Source organism: Castanea sativa, chromosome 4 (genome assembly GCF_040712315.1).
Source record: "Castanea sativa cultivar Marrone di Chiusa Pesio chromosome 4, ASM4071231v1".
In the NCBI taxonomy this organism is placed as follows: Eukaryota; Viridiplantae; Streptophyta; class Magnoliopsida; order Fagales; family Fagaceae; genus Castanea; species Castanea sativa.
Window position 1 is genome coordinate 26,035,054 of NC_134016.1, and position 27,655 is coordinate 26,062,708.

Genomic DNA, 27,655 nt, shown 5'->3' on the forward strand with positions numbered 1-27,655 from the left:
CTTCCTTGAAGTTAGATAATTGCCTTTGAATAAGTGTAAATCACTTAAACTAACATAAAAATTGGTTTTGACTCAACAATGGTTTGAAGGAAGTTTCCTCCAAACTTATTTGGAGGTAAACTTTTTTATTTTTTTTATAATTTTATAATTTTTCACGTAATAAATTGGAATATGTTTATGTTTGGAACCAAATTTTGTCCAATGAAATTTAAATATTGAATGTCCTTGTTTAAAATACCAATCGATGAAGAGATGCCCAATTGTATACACACATATATAAAAACTTATTTCATGCTTTTAAATTTGTCACTATGAAGTCACACTTTTATAATTGTATCAAATAAAGCCTCACTCCTTACTTCGGTCGTTAGATTTTCTTTAATAGTCTAACTGGAACACAATAAAATTGCATATCAACATGCTTTTAACTTGATAGAAACATGAACACAACCAACTTTTTTTCCGAAAAAAGAGAGAGAACCTGACATTTATAAGGGAAATCATGTAAGTAGTGGCACTTTGTGAAAGTATGACGTTTAATTTGTTATAATGATAAAAACTATTTTTTGTTAAATTGGTTCTTAAGTTTCATTAATTGTGTGTCAAATAATTAATACTCTATCTTCTCAATGTTTTTCTTTTCTCTTTCTTTTTTTTTTCTTTTAAAATTTGATCACAAAAGCTTTAATTAAAAAGTTTGATCAGAAGACACCTCTATACTCTATCATATGTTCTTCTTCATCTTTCAGTTTTATGTTTCCGTTTTGGTTTTTATCCACCAAAAAAATATCCTATTTTAATTTTGCTTTTTTTTCATTTAATAGATAGATTGAAATTCCAATAAAATGATGATATATATTTTAAATTTCCTCTTTCATTCTTATAACCATCAAATTATAAGGGATAATCCCATAAAAAAGGATAAACTTAATTAAGCTACAACATAATTTGAGTGAAATTCCTTCAAACAACTTAGGTGGCATATTATAAAATAACAAGTGTCCAAATCAAGTGTCAACTTAACAAAATCCTCTCCAACTTCACACTATTAAGCTCCCCCTCACCCTCTCTATCTCTTTCCGCTGATTCCCCCACCCCTACCATATCTTCGCCGTTCTCTCTTTCTCTCTCTCGGGTGCATGAAAACTTATTGAATCACATTCTACAATTTTTGAGTTGTGATTGAATCCCAATAAGTTTTTCTCTCCCCCATCCCCCCCTCCCCCGCCCCGCCCCGCCCCGCCCCGCCCAAACACTACTCTATCTAACTCATCAAAATCTCCAATTTCGCAACTTGACCTCTCCTTACAAAATACGCTAATCTTCAATTTTGAATAAACCCATTTGTAATCTTTGATTGCATTGTAAACACCACACCCAAACTCTTAAACTATTGTTTTTGTCAGTTCAAGCTCCTATCAAACTTCATGTTCTCTCACCACTTGCATCCCCAGCACCAAGCCCATATCGTTTGACCCCTTGTCATCAACCTTGAGCTCCGACACAAGGACCACCAATGGGAGAGTCAATCATGGAACACACAAACCCTGAGTTGGTTGTTCACAACTTGGTTCTATACATGTAACCTATTTTCCCATCATTGAGTGCTAAATTGTTGATAGACTTGATAATCTTTTACTTTGAGGAAGAGACTCCCTAGAACAGGTCTCAATTGGAAAAAAAGTGACTCTTTTAAAGTAGTTACAACCCATTCCATCTTTCAACTCATACATGCACTCAAACCTTAATCCGATCGCCATATCAACATTTCTCTCTAGCAGCTCTATTCTAAAATATTATTGCATTACAATCAATCCCTTAGCCATTTATCCTTGAGAACCCATCCTACATCTCACCCACACTTCCACATTCAATTATAAACAAACCAAATAACCCTTGAAATCCTAACCCCTTAATCTTTTCATATTTAGCAAATGAGGTACCCAAAGTCAAAACTATGGCATAACAAACAAACACTCGCCTGTGGTATCTGGAGTTTTTGGCAAATGCGGCATTAGGATTCTTAAAATAGGCTCAATTTCCTTGAAAATTCAGTAGCGATACAAATTAGATAAACAAGTCCACGTACAAAAGACAAAACCGTGCTTATCAAAAAGAAAGAAAGACAAAACTGTGCAATAGTTGTTCCAAGGTCTGCTGCTCAAATAAAAAAAAAAAGTTGTTCCAATGTCCTATCTACGAACTCGTTGCTCCAACTTTTAGTACAGAGATGGTACCTGAATGGAACAGTAAAAAATCTACATCAATGATTTTTTTTTTTTTTTTTTTTATGAATTATATCAATAATTTTGATAACTACCATGTCACTTACGTGAAATAGATAAATCTCCGACATATTTTACCCATTCCCAGAAATCCTAAAATTTCTTCTCCTCTTTTTCTACTGCTCGTGTTAAATATTAGTATTGATACACCATGTTGAATATGCTATTATGGATGCGGAAGCGAAAACATAAAGTATAGAACACAATAACACAAGAGGATTACGTGGTTCAGCCTAACGGCCTACATCCACGGAGGAAACCCTAAAGGGCTACATCAATAATATATTAGAGTGTAGAACAAATCCCTGTATTACAATGAACCATAACATGTGTATATATAGTAGACTAAACCCTAAACTAATAGACTTCTAGTACAAGTAGGAAACTTGGCTTGCACACAAAATAGAATTAGACTTGGGCTTATGCTAATGGGCTAATATATCTCTAACACCCCCTCTCAAACTCAAGATGGAAACTCGATGAAATCTTGAGATTTGATTAGATTGAAAAGATCCATTGAATGAAGTTTGGCTCTGTGACGGTGGCTTGAGAAAGGCAATGGTCTTACAGTGTTGATGCGACTTCTAACGGTGACATGACTATACTGGAGAATTTTGACGGCAGCAGTGGAAAACCAAAGAAGATGAACGCAGCGAAGAAACACCGAGGAAGACAAAGATTGCTCTTAATACACTGTAAGGACAAAAAACCATGGCCATAAGAAGGCAGCTCTGATACCATGTTAAATATTAGCATTGATACACCATGTTGAATATGCTATTATGGATGTAGAAGCGAAAACATAAAGTATGGAACACAATAACACAAGAGGATTACGTGGTTCAGCCTAACGGCCTACATCCATGGAGGAAACCCTAAAGGGCAACATCAATAATATATTAGAGTGTAGAACAAATCTCTGTATTACAATGAACCATAACATGTGTATATATAGTAGACTAAACTCTAAACTAATAGACTTCTAGTACAAGTAGGAAACTTGGCTTGCACACAAAGTAGAATTAGACTTGGGCTTATGCTAATGGGCTAATATATCTCTAAAAGCTCGAACATCATTGATCAATGAAAACAATGCCTATGGCAATCCAAAATCTCATGCTCTCTCTTTCTATCCTCTCTCAGTCACCGCCCGCTTCATCTTCATTCTCTCCGAAGACGATTTCAAAGACACCACCACATTCTCTTCTGATGACTACTCAGCCAAGTGGGACGAGTTCGACCCTGGCTCCTGGCGCTCAGTCTTAGAGCTTGACTCCAGCTACGCCAATTCTGTCTCCATTTTGGAGCTCGATTCGTTGTACACCTCTGGAGTCTCCAAGATGGTCTCGGCGGAGAGCTCGGGCAACGCGCGGGTGATGGAGGAGGCTATGTCGGAGATCAATGCAGCCGCATTTGAGGGACATGCGCACGCGAGGTCGGTGCAAGGGTTTCTGTACGGGACGGGAATGATGGGAGAGAGGAACAAATACAAAGCTTTACTGTTCTATCACTTCGCTGCCAATGGCGGTAACATGCAGTCCAAGATGGCCCTCGCTTATACCTCCAAGCGCCATGCTGTGAGTAAGCGGCTATTCTTAAATGTGTGATATGAAATTCAAATCTTACCTACATCAAAATATTATAAGGAAATCTTGTTGTAAATGTAAGAAAATCTACGACAAAATAAGCTGCGTTTGACAGCATGTAAATTATTTTTTTGAGAAAGAAAAATACTAAAAATATTTTTTAGTGTTTGATTACATTTACAAATTGTATTAGGAAATATTTTTTTAAGTGTTTGGTAAAATTTTGAAAAATGCAAAATTTCTACTAGTTTTTCACATTTTCTCAGCCATTTTCTCAGCTTTCAAACAAATTTTATAATAGAAAATTACAAGATATAAACTTTTTAAAGAAACAAAAATCAAAATAAAACCATTAACTTTCAAACTCGATCAAATAGAGAGGGGGAGGAAGAAAGAGTGAGAGATTGAGGGAAAGAGAGAAGTAGATCGAGAAACTTGGTTGAAATTGGGTCAAGGCTCTGATCTGTGTATGGCGTTGATGACGAGCTTCAGAGGCAACGCGAACGAGATGACATAGCTCTAATCTGTGTTTGGCAGTGACGACGAGCTTCAAGCGGTGACTATGAGCCGGCAGCAACAATGAGATTCTCTCAGGTTCAAGCTCTTTCTTTTCGGGTTCTCTCTCTCTCTCTCTCTCTCTCTCTCTCTCTCTCTCTCTCTCTCTCTCTCTCTCTCTCTCTCTCATGCCTAGTTTTCAGTCTATAAAATTTGATTTGAAGGTTCAGACGAAGGATGGGTCGATGGAGGTGGGTCGGTGAGGATGAGGGATGGGTCGACGAAGTGGCTTGCATGCAAAGGCAGGGCCGTGTGTCGAGGGGTGGTTTTAGGAATCATCGACAGTACCCTCTCCTTGCTCGGCTTGGGCTTGGCGTGAGTGATTTCCAGTCTTCTTTGGGTTTTCTCTTTGAGCTCTCTCTTGCTCAGTCTCTCTTCAGATTTTCAATCCGTAAAACTGAGTTTGAAGGTAAATCAAGTGTGTAATTGATTTTACGGTTCTGGGGACTGAATTTTACGATCAATGAAATGGTTTTTAGTTTGACCAAATTTTACGTGTGCAACCAAACACACATCAGGGTGTAAAATATCTTCTCAAATTCATTTTCAGCTAAAACAAATGCAGCCGTAGTATCGTATTCAAAATATAATATGTATGGTTTTTGCACATTAATACTCCAATTTGATTTTTTTTAAGGCATAATTCTACTTACTAATGTAAAAATTTCTAGTTGTTACATCAAGTACAATTTATGTTATTCTTATTTATATATATATATATATATATATATATATATATATACATATAATTATTTTAGAATCAAATTTATGTTATTTCGGTAAAGCAATAGTATAGATTTGTTTATTTTAGCTTAACATATCAGCTTATTTCTTATTCCTAACTAATCTATAGTTTTTATAAGTCTTCACTTTATATTTATACAATTTATTTTCTTAAATAAAATATTTCAATGAAAAAATTTTGTCCAAGCATACTCTATGAACATTGGTCTACATGAAATTTTGTCCAAGCACCCTGACCCAAAATTTTTTTAATATATAATAATTTAAAAAAATTTATTTGTCTACCTTTCAAAAAAAAAAATTTGGGAAACACCTTCATTTTTTTTATGCCAATAAAATTAAATTTTGCTCTATAATTTGTTCTACATTCAGTGGATGAATGATTGTTTGGTTGTATACATTGAAAGAGATGTAGTTTGTAGCATTGATAATGAGACTATCATACAACGATTTCAAAATATGAAAATTCGTAGAAGACAATTGTAAAATTTATGTATTTACACTTTTTTTTTATTGTTATTGTTGTCAATATATGAATTTTTGTTTTCATTAGATTGTATAATTTATGCTTCTTAGTTCTTAAGGAACACCTGAGAAAAATTCTTGGAGCTGCCACTGCTTAAAAACAATATCAAACTTTGGAATTTATCATGTATAGTGTAAAACGAGTTTCTACCTTCAATTATTTAGTTAGATTAATTTTGGGTTCTCTAAAGTTTAGTACATAGGTGATTTAGTCCACTAATTCCTTAAACCACTTGGCTAAACTAAAATTTGACACATTATATATATATATATATATGTATGTATGTATGTATATACAGAGAGAGAGAGAGAGAGCAGTGATTACAAGCTGTAATCACTTTTACTTATCAATAAGCAAATAGAGTTTTATTTAGTTTTCCCCTTCTTCGAATGAAGCTTTGATTTTTTTACATAATGACTTTGTGTTAAAAGTAAAACTTAAACACATTTCTATCTTCCTTGTATGTTTGTGTTTGTTTCTAAAAAAAAAAAAAAGAAGTTTATAATGACGAAAAGCAATCACCTTAGACTTTAGGGCTAAAATTGCCTATGAGCAATTGTTAGGGTCCAACTGCGAATTTTGACCTTGATTTTGCTATGTTTACAGATGCATGATAGAGAGGTTAAGCTCTATGCTGAATTAGCAGAAGCAGCTGAAAATAGTTTCCGGATATCGAAAGATTCATTGGTGATTGCACCAGAGAGGATTAACAATGGAGCAGAAGAGAATGAGCTAGGATGCACAAAGGAAGCTCCGAGGGGAGGATGACGAGGAGTTCCAGATGTTGAAACATCAAGCAGTACTCAAAGGGAATGCAGAAGCCATGTACAAGATTGGCTTCTTTTACTACTTGGTCTCAAAGGTTTAAGGTGCGACCGTGCCAAAGTTATGTCATGGTTTCTCAAGGCTATGGAGGAGGGGGAAGCCTAGGTCTATGGAACTATACTAGGAGAGATGTATGCACGAGGTGGGGTTGAGAGGAACTACACCAAAGCACTTGAATGCCTCACCCTTGCCTCCAAACAACAACTTTTCTCAGCTTTTAATGGGTTGGGCTATTTGTATGTCAAAGGCTATGGAGTATACACGAAAAATTACACCAAAGTAAGATTTATTCATAGCTCTATTACTCAAAAGTTAAAAAATGTCCTTAATTGATCCTTACTTGAATAATACTTGCAAGTTGTAACATGTGGTGTCTATAGTTTGATACAACATATTTTCAGTTTTTTTTTTTTTTTTTTAAAATGGGGTTGTTTAATTTTTTTTTTTTTTTTCAAAAAAAGAACTACATGTTTACCAAAGTTGAACTTTGAAAAAATGTGATCGAAACTATTTTACAAAACAGAGTTTTTTGCCACCATTCGTTATATCAATCAATTTTATTACAGGCAAGAGAGTACTTTGCAAAGGCCGCTAATTTGCATGATCCTCACGGCCACAATAACCTAGGAGTAATGTATCTAAAAGGGATTGGGGTAAAGAAGGATGTGAAGATAGCATTAAAATATTTTATAGAGGCTGCTAATGCGGGTCAACCAGAGGAAATCTACCGGTTAGCAAAAATGTTTCATACGGGCGAGGAGCTTTCTAAGAAGAACCTTCCTATGGTAAAAATTCAATTTGATCACATTCTTGTACCGTCATTTGTTTGTTTTTTTATGTATGTTTCACAAACTTTATATTTCTAATGTACTAAGATATCTGTCTTCCTGCTGATTTTTCTTTTTCTTTTTGACAATTATCTCTTAAAGTTTACTGATTTTCTTGGTCAGTACTCTAAGAACTTAGAAGAATAGCATTTATGATATTATAGTTTAAAAGGAGTTATAAGCCAGTTTTAGTAGAAGGTGAGATTGTGAATTCATATAACTTCTCGATCAATTACTAATTTCTCAAGGAAATCATATAATTTCTCGATCCATTACTAATTATAAGGATAATTTCCCTGAGAAATTAGTATATATATCCCTACTACGTTTAGAATTTGATTCAAGTGACGTGTTGGAAAATATCAACAACAAAAAATAAATTAAAAAAAATCAAGGAGAGCTAGCACATTGCCCGGGTGTGCTGTTGATTGCCCATGGAATGTAATTGGGTCCTGATTTCGAAAAATCTAAGATAAACACACTACAAAAAAAAGGTTCTATAGCCGCGTTTTTAAAATGTGGCTATAGCTCGAAAAAATGTGGCTATAGGACGATTTGGTCTATAGCCACGTTTTTTTAGGCCACATTTTCAACCATGGCCTAAAATGCGTAACTATAGGCTTGATGGGTCTATGGCCACATTTTTTTAGCCGTGGCTATAGGACATACTCTAGCCACGGTTTCAAAACCACGGCCATAGCCACGTTCTATAGCCACGTTTAAAACGTGGCTATAGGTTAATTGTTGATTGCCAGGAAGAAAGATTAGCCGCGTTTAAAACGCGGTCATAGATGTGAGCTAAAGCCGCGTTTTTAAAAACGTAGCTTTATCCCACAACTATGGCCACGTTTTAAAAACGCGGCTTCAGCCCATTACTATGGCCGCGTTTTGAAAACGCGGCTATAACCCCTGAATAGTTTTTTGAATTTGTCTATAGCCGCGTTTTAAGACTTTTTTTTTTTTTTTTAATTTGTAGGCCACATGGCAAATGCATTTACAAACGCTGCTATAAATTTTACAAACGCTACTATAAAAAACCTGTCACACACACAATTCCAACTTCTTATTCCTACAAAATTTCAACTTGTTGCATGCAACAAAATAACAATATCAAACTTGTCACAATCTCAATCAAGCTTTAAGGACTATGGAAAATTATCAACCTTCAAGGAATATGCAATTCAATACAGCAAAAAAGTTGCAACAAGCATCAACATATGATTTTTCAACCATCCTCAACTACAAACATTACACAGATGCTTCTAGGGGTTCCTTCCCATCTCCAAGCTCTTGTCTACAAGTGGGTACCCTTGTTTTACAGGTAGAACACAGTTTATGTCCATAATGGCACTACAAAAATATAATGGCAGCAGTTAGACAAGATTAGCAGCTGTATCTATAAATACAGACACTCTAAAAAACAAGATTAGTAAAGTTAGACAATTTTTTACCCAATTCATGTTTATAATTCTAAAGCAATTATAATTTTTGCCGATGAAATTTGGTCTCTACAACTTTTTACCCAATTTATGAAATCAAAATCTTCCACATGCAATGGACCATATCCATATCAAAATAAATTGGATGTACATTATCAGCAGATGCTGTCTCAAATTTTTGCACCTAACTAGAAACAAACCATTCTCTTCTTCATCAAATCAAAATGAATGTGCAACTATCACTACAAGTTCTTTCAACCTTGTACCTCCTCTTCATCAAATTCCAAAAACTTCTAAGTCCAACCACACCATTCAAGCACACAATTTTGTAAAATAAAACCTTATAGCAATGTAGGAAGGTGGGAAAGACAGACACACTTGAATATCAGACTTGGACAGACCAAGCACGTCCATGTAGAAAATGTACTCCTTGGGAGTGTCCAAAATGTCAACTAGAATGCTCAACACACCCTTGTTCTCATTGGACTCGTGTTCCTACGAAGGAAACATCAATTTCTCAAAGCTCTCCGTGAAATTGAACAAGTGGTTCACCAAGTCCCCATTGATCCCAACACGGCTCATTTTTTCCACTTCTTAGCAACACACACGAATGCTCTGCGAATTTCAACAAACACAACAACAAACATTAGCAACTAACAGCGACAACAGTGATACTACATAAACTGATTTGTCAAATTATTGTTGATGTGACACTAATTACATTGATTTGCACATTAATTTGGAAACTATTTATAGTAAAATTGACATAGCTTCGAAGATTTTTATTTTTTTTTTGAAGCACTGCTAAGGTTTGCAACTTTTTACCCAATTTTTCTTGGTAAATAGTAAAAATTCATAGCTTCTCAGTTGTCATACACTCAAAAGCACTATAAATTTCATATCATTCCCTATGCATGTCTCTTCCTAGACAACGTGGCAAGTATAAACTTCACTTATCACTCTTAAACAAGCCCACTCAAAAGGAATACAAATTCCTTTGAATACCAGAGGTCAAATTCTTCCTAAACAACAACAAAAACAAATCTTTTAAAAGTGCCGACATACCTGCAACTTGTGAAGGTTAGGCTGACCATGTCCTCTCTTAATGGTCATAGTACGCTCCAAAAGCCTGTCAGCAAAGACTCGACTTGCCATTATCAACATGAGCGATAATGGAAACTTTCCTATCCAACAAAATTACACAAATTGAACCAGCAAAAAGTACTAAAATAACAATCAAGAAAAAAAATCAAACCACAAATTACGAAATGGTATTGTTCATATTTCAAACTTACAATGAGAATGCATGGCTTCACTATTTAATCCTCTTGGTCGTTCTTCTATGTTGTTAAAGCATCAATGTAGTTGTCTACATATACAAGAGATACGACTACAAGGTTTTTTGTTCACAAAAAATATTGTCCATCTTTGAATGGCATGATTAACCTGTGTATAATATCAAAATAATAATAATGTCTACAATATTCCTTCATGAACAGCCAAAATATTGTCAATCTGTGTATAATACAATATACAATCACAAAATATCCACGAAGAGTCCTCATTTAGATGCAGCGCTACCCTGAATACATTAAAGACATTGTATTATTTCTAACGTAACAATTCATTGCAATAAACCACTATTTTCATTAAATTAAATTAAACACAACATTTTTAGTACCTGAGACTGCAGCTGTGAAGCACTTATAAGTGGGCCTAAATCATGTAACATGTCGCCCATTGTTTTCATCACCTCTGCCATTTGTTCGTTATGCTTTGCTTCTGATTGGCACTGAGGTGAGTTCCGCCTTATGCTGCTCATGTAAGTCCGTGATTTGCTTCTAATGCCTCTGCTCTACCTGTGCAAGTTGGTCCCTCAAAGTCTGGTGCGAAGTTTCCAATTCAGTCATTCGATGGGCTATTTCGATGGACGACGGTGGAAGTGTATAGCATGAACAGTTGGACTCATTTCTTCCTGATGGAGTTGGTCCAAAACCTACCTCACGAACACGTCCAGAGCGTTCTGCCCCCATCACTTGGGCAAAAGCATCATCCTTTGACCATAGGATTCCTTCGCGCTGTGATCCTTGTAGTGAGCTCCCACGATTTAAAATTTCAGTCATTTGTTTATGTTTTCACACAATAACCAAATAACATATTACTTGCTCTAAACAATTCACGCACAAAATACAAAAGAAATAGGTTACGATATACGACTTACAATCTTCTCCCCCACATCAGGGGTAACAGGATGCCCTTCTTTGGTGGTGTATACTTTCGCAAAAAGCACGGCACGCTCCACTGCCTACCCAGTTTCTTTTGCCTACATTTTCAACATTCTCATTACAATAGTGAAAATTTATGTTGGTGATATGAAGCGGCAATCGACAACCAAACTTAGCAAATGGAATTTCACTCATACATGCAATATAATGTATAATAAAATAAAAACCATTACATTATTACGTTCAAGAAGACAAGTTTTGTTATCTTTATGCGAATGCTTAGTATGAAGCGGTTTTGGTCCCTATCTTTATGCATAGAAGTCAGTTTTGGTGTTGTATGTCATTGCCTAATTCCTTGACCAACATTTAAATATACATATATGACAATTGTTTATAGAGAAGCAAAGTGTAACAGGTTAAAGAAAAAGAGTAAATATTACACACAGGTTTATATTGATTGAAATTATTAATACACTCAAGTTGTATGGTTTTTCATTGAATCAATATTAAGTAAAATACATTCAGCACTCAGAATTACACCGTTGTAGTATAAAATCTAAGTTTCTAAATAAAAATAAATGACAAGAAGCAACTTTTCAGATGCATATTCATTAAGGGTCAACTTTAATACATTCCTCCAACTCAACTATGACAATCATTTTTTCAAACAAAATTTTCTTTTAATATGTTACAAAGAAAAACAACACTTAATGGTTCACTTATTCTTACTTTGTTTGTAGGAAAATGGTTCACAAACATATTTTGAAAAAAGTATGTTGTATCCTTATGTCAATACTCCTACCTTGTGTAAAGTGTAACAAATAGGTGTACTTTGATAGTACATTCATGCATTGTTTTTTTTTTTCCCTTCCATGCGCAAGTTAAATCAGCTTAAGTTTAGATGCAAGTATGAGTTTTGTAATCAATCGTGTGATAGACATGATTATCAGTCAAAACCACCAACTAGGCATCCTACAATTGTACCTTAAACATAGTCACACATTATCACTCTGTATTAATCACTCCAATGTGTTGTAAACATGCACCTACCAAACATATGCATGCCAATTGTATTGGAGTTGTCCACTTTCAACCTATTTAGTTTTCCACAGAGAATGTAATAAAGGAAAGCACATTCAAAGAACAACCAATTGCTATATACCAAACCAATATAGCAAGTTCACAACGTGGCAAACATAATTCTTAATGAAATCACTAATTAAGAACAAGAAACACCACAAGAAATGTGTATTAACAGTCATGAACATGCAAAAAAGTCAAGTCTTCATTACCCCAACACTGTGCTCTCATTTGCATCAACATGAAACCTCACATGCTCCTCTGACCGGACGTTTTATTACGAAATTTTACTAATGAGGCAAGCAATGCTAACAATTCCATAATAATTCACACAAAATGCTCAAGATTCTTCTGTAAATTAGTTTCATCAAACTCTTTATATTCTTTACATTTGAATCTAAAATTGTACAATATTAAAACCCTAGGTAGTTGTTATATAATGCATTTGTTACCATATCGTCCGTAGTTTGGGCAAAACTTATAGGCCCTGACCTTGCGATCTCCTTCTGTTTACCACGACTTCTTTTGTTTGTACTACTTAATGTCTACGAACAAAAGAAAACAAAAAAAATTAGTTACATAAACTGTACTCAGTAAATTCAAATACCCCATCATATGTATATTACCACTAACAGATAAAATAGCAAGAAAATTTCCATACCCGCGTGTCTTGATGAAACCAATAGTCAACTAGCTGAATAAACTGCTGCTCGTCAGCCCATTCTAGTCTGCTTTGAATGACATCTACTCTTGACGCATGATCTTTGTAGCATTTCTTTTTCAACTTGCCCCGTCGATTCCTCCTCAATTCCCCCAGCTGGTGCATTGCCCAAGTCATTTGATCAGCTGGTTGGATAATTTCTGGGTCAATGATCCACCATTTCTGCAATGCAAAAATTGAGTTAGCATAGTACAATAGTCCACCCTACTGAAAAGTTAAGATTTACCACACACACGATTATACATAACAGTTTAAAGTAGCTTAATTTGATACTACCTCAATTTCTATCCAACAATCTACTTTGTTGTTATTCGGGACACGCGTCCAAGCAGTTGGCATAAGTAGGCAGTAGACGTGGCTGAGGCAAAAAGTGCTCAACCATCTTTTGAATGTTTTTCCGCTCTCCCCAATTGGTTGGCCGCGTGCATTTAAGTCACATTCAATTTTCATGTTAGGCGGAAGACTCCATATTCGTGTAAGCAGCGTAGTCCCACACTTTTTACGCAAATTATTGGATGCTGGGGTTTCTTGAACTAAATCATCTGCATATAGTAAACCACCATTACGAATGAAATTTCTAAGTTCACAATTACAGAAGTTACTGTATATAGCTCAAGTGCTCAAGTAACATGAATATGCTCTTGGTAAATGTGGACATTTTCATACTATATTATTACTTAATCTTTTTTTCCCCATTCATTTTGTTAATTTACTTATTACTCAGTACAATAAGTGAATTAACTCGTTCATATTTTCATAAATTGAAAAGAAGCAATGGGCAGCCTATTGTTGTTATCTGAAGAACATAATAAAAACCATGTAAACGAACCATGGTAATAATTAATATTAATATTGAAGGAAATTTGTACACTAAAAATTCAAATTATCCCTAGACATGTAAACTACCTAGGGGTTGCGTCTTATCATCATCACTTCCATCCCCTCTTGCCTGATCAGCCGCAAAGGCAGGGTCCAGCTCTTCCTGCACGCTCTGTCGTGAACGTCCATTTCCTTTGCCAACTTCAACAACCGTCAATCCACGATCCCTTCTCATTGCTGCAGCCAACAACAGCATAATTATGCGTCTAGTAATAAATATCAAATGTTACATTTGAAGACGTGTCCATTACCTGGGGGTTGTGTCCCATCAGCACTTGCATCGGCTCTTGCCTGCTCAGCAGTACAGGCGGCCTCCAGCTCCTCCTCCCTCCTCTGTCTTAAACGTGACGATCCTTCACCAACATCAACAAACTTCAATAGATGTTTCCTTCCCATTCCTGCATTGAACAACTTTAGAACACAAAGAAAATGTTAATTATAGATAACAATCAATTGCTTACAATGCAAGTGAAAAACACAAAGTAAAATAACTCATTTTAATATCTAACAACATATATAAGCCACTTATCGAAGTTTAAGAGCTTCTTTTTGCCAAACACTTTAACAACGACAAAAGGAAACCCTAACACCACACGAACATATATCCAAGTTCATAACAAATGAATTTCAAATCCATTAGTGAGCAGGAGAAGGAATTGGATGCATAATAAGTAAAAATTTAAGGAATTAACAACATTAAGGTTTCATTAACAAAGGAATCAAATACTACATAGAGGCATTCCAACAAATTCATGATGACATACATTTTCATTAATAACTGTAACATCCAAACACATAATACACCACTAAACTATTACACTACTCATCCTCGGTGTACTCGTCCTCGTTGGCATCTTCATTGTTGGACTCATCGTCAATAAACTCACAATCGTCTAAGTTGTCCATTTCATGAAGATCTTTTTCAGCAATGATAGAGGCATCAATTGTCATTCCCTCTACATCATCCCGAGCCCAATCAAGGTTGTCACTCACAACCTCATTACTACTTACATTGTACGGAACATTCTCAGAAAAACTATATGTGTCATCCTCGTCACCTTAGGGACTAACACCGGCATCAAACACATCCCTAGCTTTAGTTTTGACAACAACATACCAATCCTTCTGCCTTTTGTCTTCCACATAAAAAACTTGTGTAGCTTGAGATGCCAAGACATACGGTTCATCTATCATTTCATCCCCACCATGTATGAAGTGTGTAAAGTTCACCATAGGAAATCTAAATTCATCAGTCTTATATCCTCTCCTATTTTGGTCATTAACCCATTTACACATGAATAACACATATTTGATATTCTCAGAATAATTCAACTCGATTATATCACTTAAAACACCATAGTATGTAATGCCACCATCAGTAGCGACACTAACTCCACTATTTTGCGTTTTTCTGTTTACCTCATCTTTTAAACTCCTAAATTTTAAGCCATTTATGACATAATGCTTCAGCCGCTTTACATAATTATATGGCCATTTGGACAGTGCAGCAATGGTATCACTAACTCCCTCCCTTTCCCTATCAACACTAGTTAATGACATCACCTAACATATCAAAACAAAATTATTCATATCAGTACAAGTAACCATAGTGTTACAAGTTTAAGAAGTTGAAACTGTCATACGTACGTGACACCTAAACCAACTACAAAAGTTCTCCATGTGGTGCTTATATATAATGGCCTCGGATATACGATGGTGGCCTTTTCGGAGTTCGTCCTCCATCAATCTTTTGTGCATCCTGTGCAGGCAATTGTATTAGGGTTAATAGACCTAACGTACAATGGATTGACGTGCACTCATATTGGTATATGTAGTACTTACTCACGAAAGTGGTTGATGTTTTCAGAATTGAATAAAACATAGTGATGGACTTGGGTCCACTCTCTATTGCTTAGTATCACGATTGAAACAACCCCTGTTGACTCCTCAATCGTCCTGGTCGGTCGATTGAATATAGTTTCAACTCCTTCCATATACCGTGAACAAAATGTTAAGCACTCCTTTACTATGTACTCTTCAGCATTAGACCCTTCTGGAGCAGCTCTATTTCGTACATAAGACTTAAGACGTCCGAGGTACCTATAAAGGAATATTAAGATTAATGATTGGCCATGGTTATTCGAACGCGCACATGAAGCTCATAGTTGATCAATAATATTACATAAGTCTTACCTCTCAATGGGATACATCCATTGGTAGTGCACTGGACCACCAATCTTGGCTTTAGCAGCTAAGTGCATGACCAAATGTACCATCACTATAAAGAAGGATGGAGGAAATATCTTTTCCAATTCACACAACGTCACTGCAATGTCTACCTCAACAGTTGCAATATCTGAAACACTAAGGGTTTTAGAACAAATTTCTCTAAAGAAGCAAGCTAACTTTATCAAAGGCCTAGTAACATGAGATGGCAAAGACTCGCGTAATGCTATGGAAAAAAGTTGCTGCATCAAGATGTGATTATCATGACTCTTCAAACCAGAAATCTTGCGTTCTTTCATATTCACACGGCTTGAGATATTGGAAGCATACCCATCAAGCACTGTTACATCCTTCAAAACTTGCAAGAAACCATCTCTCTCCGATGAACTCATATGAAAACAAGCGGGTGGTATAATATACTTATCATCACTTCTTCGTTGTAGGTGAAGTTGAGTCCTTATCCCTATGTCCGCCAAGTCAAGCCGTGCCTTGTAATTATCCTTTGTTTGATCCTTCAAGTTCAGTAGTGTGCCAAGTATATTGTCCATCACATTCTTCTCTATATGCATCACATCAAGATTGTGTCGCAACTTGTGATCCTCCCAATAAGGCAAGGTGAACAATATACTTCTCTTCTTCCAACCACTTTGATCTGCCTCCCCTCTCTTTCTTTTATTGTAAGCAAGTTGACATTTCCTTCCCAGACAACGTCCAACTAAATGTTCAATGTCCGGAATAATCTGTGACGCGACTGGTGGTACAGGAGCCAATCGCGTATCATTAGATCCATCGAATAACATACCTTCTTCCCAGAAATTGTGGTCAAGATCCAACCATCGCCTATGTCCCATGTAACAGAATTTATGGCCATTTTTCAAATACCGAGAGCCGGTCTCCATGGCACAAGAAGGACACGCCAACCCACCTTTGGTACTCCAACCCGACAAATCTGCGTATGCAGGAAAATCATTTACAGTCCACGTCAATGCTGCACACAATTGGAATATTTCTTTTGAAGATGCATCGTATGCCTGTACTCCAACATCCCATAACTCCCTTAGTTCTTCTACTAATGGTTGCAAGTTCACATCTATAGCAAGCCCTGGTGAGGTAGGACCAGGAATAACCGCTGATAGAATCAAAGATGACCGTTTCATGCACAGCCAAGGTGGGAGATTGTAGGGGACCAACATGACAGGCCATGTACTGTGACTAGTACTCATAATTCCAAAGGGGTTGAACCCATCCGCAGCTAATCTAAGTCTGACATTACGAGGGTCAGACGAGAACTCTAAATGCTTAGTGTTAAACATTTTCCATGCCTCGGAGTCAGCAGGATGCCGCATAACCCCATCATCAGTACGACCATTAACATGCCATTTCATAGAACTAGCCAAATCGGGTGAAAGAAATAGCCGCTGCAATCTTGGCTTTAAAGGGAACCACCGTAGGATTTTTGCAACTTTCTTCTTTCCCTTATTGGATGAATTATTTTTACTAGCAACAGATGCCTCATTTGTTTTCCACCTTGAAGCGGTACAACAAGGACACGCGTCGAGGTTAACATTGTCCTTCCAAAATAGCATGCAGTCATTGGGACAAGCATGAATCTTCTCATAACCCAAACCCAAGTCTCGGATTATCTTCTTAGCCTCATAATGGTCTTTTGGCAACTTGGCATCTGAAGGAAGTAGATCCTTCAAAACTTGAAGCAACATAGTAAATGACTTGTTCGTCCAACCACATAGAATCTTCAACTGGAACAACACGACAATGGCTGAGAAAATGCTAAATTTTGTACAACCTTCATATAAAGGTTTGTCTACATCATCTATCATCTTGTAAAACTTATTGGCCTCATCATTCAGCCCTTCAGCCGCATGTTGCACAGTTGGACCTTCTTCCATTGGTTCAGGTGCCATTTCATGCGGGGGGCACAAATCGTGCAACATCCCACGAAAATCACCATATTCATTTAGGGTTTCTTGCACATGAGAGCTGCCACATACGGTAGCCGTCGTGGCAGCTGCTAATTCCCCATGAATTTCCAAACTTTGTAATTGTTAAGCATCCCCGAACCCCAACAATGATCACGTGCCACATTTGGCAGTACTAAAATCAAATTCACACATTTCACACAAGGACACAAGATCTTCCCATTGCGCGCAGATAGAGAGGCAAATTCCACGAATTTTGCTACACCTTCAAAATATTCCCTTGAACCCCTCTTCTTGTCCATCCAACTTTTATCCATTGCAACACAATATTTACGGAATTTTACCTACACCAAGATTTGTTACTACGAAGGTAATAATTATTATATATAATATCATTTGTGATTTGTTAAGAACAGACATACCCAAGTATGCTTAAATTTTCTTAGAACACATAACACTTATCGTAGACGCATATCAGTGTGATAAGTTCTAAAAGTAGTTAAGCATAAGTGTTTTACCAAAATATATTAACAAATACCCAATTAATGTAATTGTAATAATTATTACATCCGTAATAATTTTTAACTCTGTCATACCATGATGCTCAAATACTTGGGTCATTGGTCAAAAATGAGTTCAAAAAATTTTGGATGCAAGAGTGTGATGTTAGTTTCATACCAAATATATGCTTCAAAATGACCTATATGAACGTAATCCAGCAACAATGCCTAAATAAAGGACTCATGTTGTTTGCTTTCTGTTTTACACAGTGTCATCACAGAAGTAAATAATGCAATTACACCCAATGAATGACAAAAAGTTGCAGGTGTTGAAAAGGAAAGTAGTTCATACCACTTGACTGTTCTCGTCTAACTCAAAGGATAAAGCTCTTCCCCAACCTGCAATCCACAAAATTTCCATCACACATATTACTGTTAGCAAGGGTTCATCCAGTTCAAGCAGGTTTAACAAGAAAGACTCTTTTGCATTTACAAATAGGAATGTGGTAGGTGTAATGTGCGTGTGTGTGTATATTAATATGTGTATATATATATATAGGAGAATAATGTCTCTAACGAACCAATGGCCTTATGTCATTTTGCATCTTTTGGTGGGCCTTATGTCTCTACTAAGTTTAAGTATCCCTAGAACTACAACAACTTTCGGGGGTCCACAATAACTCCGGTGTATATTTATGTCTCTATTATACTACCATTGTACATATAAAAAGTGAAAGCCAAGCAAATGGTACTCCTAAAGTGGTTCTTTTTCTCACATGAAATATGATTAACATTCTCCTCCCATTTTCTATAAGTACCAATGGCATAATTTATAAGGCTACTTAAAATTCCATACTATAGATGAGTTTTCGAAAATAAGAGAGTAATAATCAATTTCTTGTTTTAATAATAGGGTTCATGACTTGGTGCCCATCCTTTGTTATTCAGTAGCCTTTGACTTGCTAATTAGTAAGTATTTTAAACAAAAAACAAGATCACATAATAACATGATTTTTGGCTGCATTTAACAAAAAAAACTAATGTAGAAAAGTGAATGCATAAATGGTGTTTCACAAATATGAGTTATTATCGTCATATATGTGGGTATGTTGTTATTACTCCATAAGTATTAAACGAGATGACAACAACATTTTGGTGAAGGCATGCTTTCTAAACTCATTATCCACATAAAACCAAAGTCTTGTTCATTGGTTGAACAAATGTAATGCTTTGGTGAGTCTAAAGGGCTAAAACCTTAGTATTCTAAGTTCTGTAGAACACTCCCTGAATGGCAAATCAATTACTATGAAACATATTTTAAAATCCTCCCTTTTCCTTTTACTTTTATACTATTGGAATGTTACAAGTGCAATCTGTCATTGAGAAACTACAACTCACTTGATCAGGGTCCGCCTATTGCAAATTTGTCTCTTCAGCCTTACTATCAGAGTAATGAGAATTCAGTCGTTCACGAGAGAGCAGGAGAAATTGAACAGCCTGCATTAAAAAGAAACGAATAGAAAAGTTAAATTCTAATTGCTTGCAGATATGCTTCTCTACCAGGCTGTTACATGTGACTATTCATGAGATGACAATGAAGGAGAGATATGCTTGTCTACTAGCCTAAAGAAATTGACTTAAGAATCTCTATAATGATGCATTTGGGATCCATAAAGGAGAGAAGGACCTCCACACCTGAGTTTAGGTTAAGCAAGCTAGTTTAGATCTATTTTCTACATAAGAGAGTTCCTGATGTGCACAATCCATTATACTAGTACACTCACCACAAAGCAAGCCCTCATTATAAAATTTTAATATTGCATTAGTCTCACATTGACTATAAAAACTCCGAAAGTACATACATAGTAATATCTCTAGCAAAGAGAGGAGGGCAATTAACTCACAGTGCAGTTTAGTAAAGTTTATTTTACTTGAGCAGTGCAAAGTGCAATGCTCTTAAGGGTACTATCTAGTCCTCCAAGATATGGTAGGGGTAGGGTACTTACTTCTTAAATGGGTGTGGTTAAAAAGTGGGACAGTTTCTTTTTTCTCTTTACAACTTACATAAAATTTGTGGTGAGGACCATAAAATACAATTGATAATTATGACTTCCAATACAATACACATTTTCTTTTCGAACCAATAATAGAGAGGATAATTTTAAAATATTGTAGATGATTCACACAATGTCATAAGGCCGTGTATGGATTTTATTCTTTTTAACAAAATACTACTTCACTTCTCAATATGAATTACTTGGAGGAAGCTTAATGTTACTTAAAATCAAAATATAACGAGGTAGGCCAATCCATAATAATAGAAGTTATCATAATTATAATAATAACAATAATTATGAAAAAAAAATCCTGGTTTTTTATGATAATCTGTCTACTAATTCAAATTTATGTGGGCCCTGAAGGCCTCATCCACGTCCTTACTATTCAACAAGGTGATAGCCAACTTAAGCCCCTGTGCCAGCAATGACGAAAACAAGAAGAAGCTAAAAGAGAAAGACCCACAAAGACTGCTATTGTGAAGAGTGAGTTTACATTCAGTAGGCCATTGAAGGCTGTCGTCTTTTGGAGATTTGCAAAAAGAAAACATGTATATGAGCTATAGTCTTTGATTTTTTGTGATTAGAACAGGAAAAAAAAAAATTATGGGTTTTATCTGAATCAAAGTTAGAGAAAGAAAGAGAGAGAGAAAATACTCATCCATGGACATAATTGCACTATTTCTTTTACAAATTTTTTTATATTTTTAAGTTGATCAACTTTTTTTTTTTTTTACCGCGTTTTAATATTTTTTATTTAATGATTGAGATTGAAAGTTATTTTTTACAATTTTCAATCTCAATACTATTACATTGGATGCAATATTTTGGGTATTGTACTGAATCCTAATCTGTTTTCTTTTTTTTTAAATGTCTGCATATTGTCATTGGTGAATTGCCTTCTTATTTTACTATAGTTTTGGTGGATGATTTACTCCAAATTTAGTTATTTTAGTAAAAAAAACTAGCCTTTTCTATAATTTTTATTTATTTGTAATGATGTCCTTTAGAGCATAACTGGGGACCTCGGCCCACACTAGTAACAAAGAGAGCATAAAATGATATGGTATAGATTCTATATAATACATAGGACCATAGAAATGTGTGTATACTTTTTATTTTACTTTTGTGGGCCAAAACTCAAAAGGCAGAGGGTTGTTTAACAATAAATCTCGGTGTTTAAATACATAAACATATATTTTCTTAACACTTTTTAATAGAATAAAAACAAAATCTTGACCTTCAAAGGTAAAGATAGTGGGTTCAATGTTTACTACTTTTCAATCAATAATTCTGGCCGGATAGAGAACAAAATGTTGTATGAGTTCTAATTTAAGCTACACATTAACTACTTTTTCAAACAAAAAAATAACGTTTATGAGATATATCGTATTTTATTTATTTAATTTATTTTATAGGAAGATATATCTCATTTTACATAACTATAAAAATGCGGTACTAGTATACTGTAAGATGAATTAAGGGTTTTTTTTTTTTTTTTGGTTGGGAAACTTGCAAAGTGTGAGTTATGGACAATAAATTCTTTTTTTCCACCATTTAGATATTGCCACATGGGCGAGCTGTGGAGATTGTTGTGACAGACTTATTAGATACTTAATGGAAAATGCTAGGAACAAAAAATATTTCAAAATTATTGTCACAACTTGCCACGTGGCGAGCTGTAAATGGTGAGGTCAAATGGCAAGTTTATATCTTCACCACTCACAACTAAGGGTCGTTAACGGGCCGGGTCGGGCTGGCCCAGCCCATTTTTACTTGGCCCAGGGGCATAATGGGCTGGGCATAATGAGCTATTAATTGGTTAACGGGCCGGGTCGGGCTGGGCTGAAAGAGAAAACCCCAGCCCACAACCCTGCCCATGGACAATGCCCATTTTGTCTTGAATGAGCTAGGCTACTAGGTTGGGCCTAATGGGCTACCAATAGGATTGTGTTAGCATATTATTTTATTATTTTTATAAAGAAAGAATCCATTTTTTATTGAATAATCAATCTATTTTTGTAAAGGAAAGATTCAAAGAATTTTAGTAGTTAATTACAATTTTATGTAATTTTTTTTTATTAAGGCTTCAAATAGTTTTTTTATTTTTAACTTTAATAAAAAAAATATCAAATGGTTAATTCAAATTTGGTAGACTACTAGAAAAATATATATTTAGTAATCTAAGTTTAGCACAATTACGGTTGGGAGAGTTCTCTTAAAAAATTCCTCTACAATATCTCAAAATCAATTCTTCATTCATCTCCTAGATATTTTTGTTATAAATTATAAGTTATTGGACTGGGCTACGGGTTGGGCCAATGGGCTAGGTTGGGGCAACAGGCTGCCTACTAGTACAAGCCATTTGTTCAAATCTATGAATTTAGAATACATAGTTCACTCAAAATGAAAAGGACTAAAACAACATGATCGAAAAACTTTGACTTGTTCCTTGTATTAGCTTGCACAGTGATAACAGATAACCCCATCTCTTTCTGACCACTTATATTGTAATTTTTGTTACTCCAATTTATTTTCTTTTACTAACATCTTTGATACCATAGTAAACTATAGATGGAAACAAGATTACTATGACTGAAATAGAAACAGAACACAAGTTAAACAAGGCTACAATTGAAGTAGATTACTATATCTTTAGGCTGCATCTCCCAGATACCCTGCTTAAGGGCTAAGGACACTGCCAAATTTAGAAACTACCTCTAGTAGTATATAAATGAACAATGAAAATCGAAAGAAAATAAAAACATTAAACAGTGAATAACCAGAAATGCAATATGCTTTATATTTACTGACTCATTAGTTTTCAACTTCTAAAACCAAAAAATAAAAAATCAATAACAATGAAAAAAAATGATTTACAAATGCAAACAAAATGTTTGCTATGTCTCAATTGGCACAAACAGTATTTCATGACTGGAGGAAAACTGTACTTAAATGCAGTCAGGTTTATATTACCACTGAGTTGCTGATATGAGGTTGTGGTCATGAAGAAAATAAATGGACCAGTGAGCTGAAAAGCCTGTAATTATACAAAGTTTCAACAATCTGGGTTTATGCCTCAAGATAGGCAGTAAGAACAATAATCTTACAGTTTGGGATCCATTTAATCCTAGGGAAAAGTAATTGCACACCTCAAAGTCTTCTTTGTTACTATTTCAACTCTGAAGCTTGAACTTGGTTGTAGTTTAGCTCAATTAAAGTCTCTTATTAAAATTGAAGTAAAGGAAATTCTCATTTTGATCTGACAATGTACTAGTAAAAGTACAAATAATGTTAACTATTCTGCTATGTGCTATCAAGGCTTTCTTGATTTGAAACTAGACTAGAGATACAAGACAACATACAAAAATAAAAAGTGAAAAAAGGAGTTTTTGACATTTGACTTCATCAATTTTTTTTTTTTTTTTTTGAGAAATATTTGACTTCATCATTGAATATGTCAAGTTCTAACTTCCAACTACATGGTCCACCATAAAACAAAAGAAATTTAGAGACAAATAGAAGCAGAGACACTGGTAACAAGCTGTGGCACAGGTGATTATTTAAAGAATAGTCCAAACTTGAATACATTAGAGATATTGACAGCATCACCAACCATAGGAGTTAAAATTCAGCAGAAGACACTATATCTATCATATAGAAATTAAGGGTATCATTAACAGGGGATTATAGAAACATATAGCAAACTATCAATTGAGAAGGAAAAAGATAGAGAAAAAGGTGGAAGATCAAAAAAATGCGGAGATTTTAAATCAAACAATTATATGGTAAAGCAAAACTAAAAAAAAAAATATGCAACCAAAATTTGTTGATAAGTAATTCTATTACCGACCAAAACTAGACATTTACACCAAGGAAAATACTCAAAACAGAATCCAGCAATCATACTAATTGAGATCCAACATTTCAACAATCTGTTTTGTTATATACAATCTCGCAACAAGAACCCAAATGAAAAAAAAATAAATAAATAACTAAAATAATGCTCAGAAAAACAGACACTAACAACACAAACCCATTAGTCCCTGTTTGCATGCTAGAAAACACAAAACCCCACCAACCCATCAAATCCAAAGTAGTTATTTTTTATCAATATGAAAAGGGTTGTTCCTAAAAGTTGTAAATATCAGAGACTAAGACAAGGGAAATGAAGAAGAAAAAAAAAAAAACCCAACAAAGAGAAGAATGAGAGGATGACTTACACTGTTACACATGTAGAGAGAACTCAATGCAGGCAGAGGAGCACAGCTCTTTAGTTCAAAACCTGAAAAAAAAAAATCAAAAAAAAATCAAAAATCAAAAATAAAAAATAAAAAAAATCAAAAAATCAAAATGGGTCCTTAGAAAAACGATTGAAGCCAACGCCACATCACAAAACGCAAGAAAATGAAACCCAAACAGGATTCTCACATAGAACAAAAACCCAAAATCTAAAAGCTACTTCATTTTTCTGGAAACCACAATAAAAATATAATTAACCAAATACCCAAATCTATCATTTGGAGAAGAAAAATTAAAATTCTCGCATCTGTTTCAGCAACTTTTAAACCCCATACTATCAAATTCAATACAGAATCTCAATCAAAGGCATTGTCTTTAAGGTTTACAAACCAAATCGACCAAAAACAAAAGTGATTGGCACAAATTTTAGGGATGGATAGTACAATCAGTGACAAACTTTTATAAACTTAACTAACCAATTTGCATAAGAAACTGAACAATCAGTGACCAATCACCAAAATACAGAAGAAATTAAAAAAAAAATGAAACATACCCTCGTGGAGAAGAGGAAGCACCAGAAGCAATCTTGTCTGTGCCTTCAGTGGTGCAGGAACAGAATACCCTCATGGAGAATCCCTCAGGGGAGCGAGACCCAGATTGGAAAAAAATTACTATTAGTCGAAACCCTAAACCCAAAATTGAAACCCTAAACCTAAAATCAAAACCCTAAACCTAAAATCGAAACCCTACAATCACAAAATCGAAACCCTAAACCTAAAATCAAAACCCTAAACCAAAAATCAAAACCCTAAAATAAAAATCAAAACAATCAATTTAAAAAACTTACTGTTAGTCGGCCCTGTCAGTGTCTTGAGTGAGATTGAGAGTTGGAAAAAGAGAGGGAGAGACCCAAGGCAGCGCCGGTGTGTACGATCGGTGGTGGAGATTCGGTGCCTTAGGGGTTTTTTTTCTTTTTTTGAGGGTAAGGCTTTTTGCCGCCGCCTCGGACTTCAGTGCGGGTGAGGGTGAAGGCGGTGCCGCGGTGCTTGGTCTGGAGGTCAGTGATGATGCCTTGGTGAACGACGGCGCGGGCGGTGTCGGGTGGGGCAGACTTGAGTTCGAGTTGGGTCTCGCCGATTTTGCCGCCGGTGAAGGAGAGGACTGGGATGGTGGCGAGCTCAGAGGTGACCGAGAGTGGTTTGGTTTGGGTTTTGAGGGAATTAGGTTTGAAGGGCTTAGAGCAAGGGTCTTTTTTTTTGTAAAAAACCCTTAGGGGTTTTTTTTTCTTTCTAATTTATAGTAGGGTTTGTAGCCCCATTTTTTAAAACGCAGCTTCAGGGATTCTTGACATATATTAAAAAAAAAAAACATTTCAGATGGGTTTGAAGCCGCGTTTTAAAAACGCGGCTTCAGCCCATTCTAGAAAAACGCAGCTGGAGAACCAAAAAACGCAGCTACAGACTTGGGCTTGGGCTGCGTTCAACACATGCGGCCATAAATCAGGTGTTGTGGGTGTGTTTCTCAGAAACGCGGCTCAACTAGGGTCTTAGGCAGCATTTTTGCAAACGCGGCTGGAAAAAACGCGGCCTAAGACCCGCGTGTTTTGTAGTGACATGGTAGAATTAATTGAGCCAATGTGAAACCAAACTCATAAATAAGTATTACAAATTATCACTTGCATTTGCATTTATATTTAGAGTTATAAAAATATTTAAAAATAAAAGCCTAAGTTACATAATTATTTAAAGATATTTATAAATTTCTTGAGTAGTCATTTTCAAGAATATTTTCTTTGTTTAGTGGACAAGATATTAGAATATGGAGATGAATATACAGAAATACATAGAATGATATGATTCAAAATAAAGAAATTCATTTAAAATAAGAGTAGCTTATATTGATGAAAAGATGAGGAAGATTGGTTTAGGAGGGTTTGTTCATATATATATATATATATATAAATGAGAGTAAGTAATATGCTAGTAAATAAGAGTGAGTTGATTCAAGTTAAAGAAATGATTAAAAAAAAAGTAGATAAAGATCTATAATAATATTTTTAGTAGAAATAATTAAAAATTACTTGCCAATTAAGAATGTGATAGAGCGTTTGTATAGGATAGAATAAAGAAAATAAATAGATGAAACTAAGCATGATTATTATTTTTTTTTTTAAGAGAGTTTCAACTTATGGTGTGCACTTCTGACGATGTTCTTTATCAGCAGATCAAGACATCAATCAGTTTTTAGTGTAAACGAGGATTGAACTATAAATCTTTTATTCAACCATTGGAGACTTTATCAATTAAGTTAACTGGAACTCACAACCTTGATTAATTAATTTGTTAAGAATCAATAACAAAATTGAAAGTTTGAGACTTTTAAGACTTTGTTGTTGTAGCTGATCTTTATGACAAGTAATTTAATGGCAAGATAGTAAATGCCTTTGAATAATTAATTTAATTAACAACTACTTTGTCTCCCCAGGAAAAAAATTTTACATTCACCAATGGATTTGGATTTATTAAAGCACTTTCCTTTCCCGCCCCCAAGAGAACAAAAGTTTTTACAATCCTTTTGCGAGTTAGATATTTGAATTGCATGTAGATTCCTAGCAGTTATCTTGAATTATCAAGTTGCCTTAACTCTGATTTATCTATCAATCAATAATTGAGCTTTATATGATTTCAAGCAATTAGATTCTACAAATCTGTTGCAGAACGTGGACCATGGAGTTTGTTATCAAGATGGGCACTTGAATCATACTCAAAAGATTATGTGGGCATTGCGCACTTCTTCTATTCAAAGATGGCTGAGCTAGGTTATGAGGTTACACAGAGTAAATGCTGCATGGATACTCGACATGTATGTGAAACAAAGCATGTGCGTGGGAGAATATGAATTGTGCACAGATGCGAAAAGGCATCAGCGTACACATTCTTTGTGGTGGCCTAGAAAGCATGGGTGTGGCTCCAGGGCCGTTGCACCCGCATCGGACACTCGGTGA

General features: G+C 35.2%; 1 pseudogene; it reads left to right on the top strand.

The window, feature by feature from the left end:
• The first annotated feature begins 1,026 nt into the window (after positions 1 to 1,026).
• On the top strand, positions 1,027 to 27,655 carry LOC142632639 (ERAD-associated E3 ubiquitin-protein ligase component HRD3A-like; annotated as a pseudogene).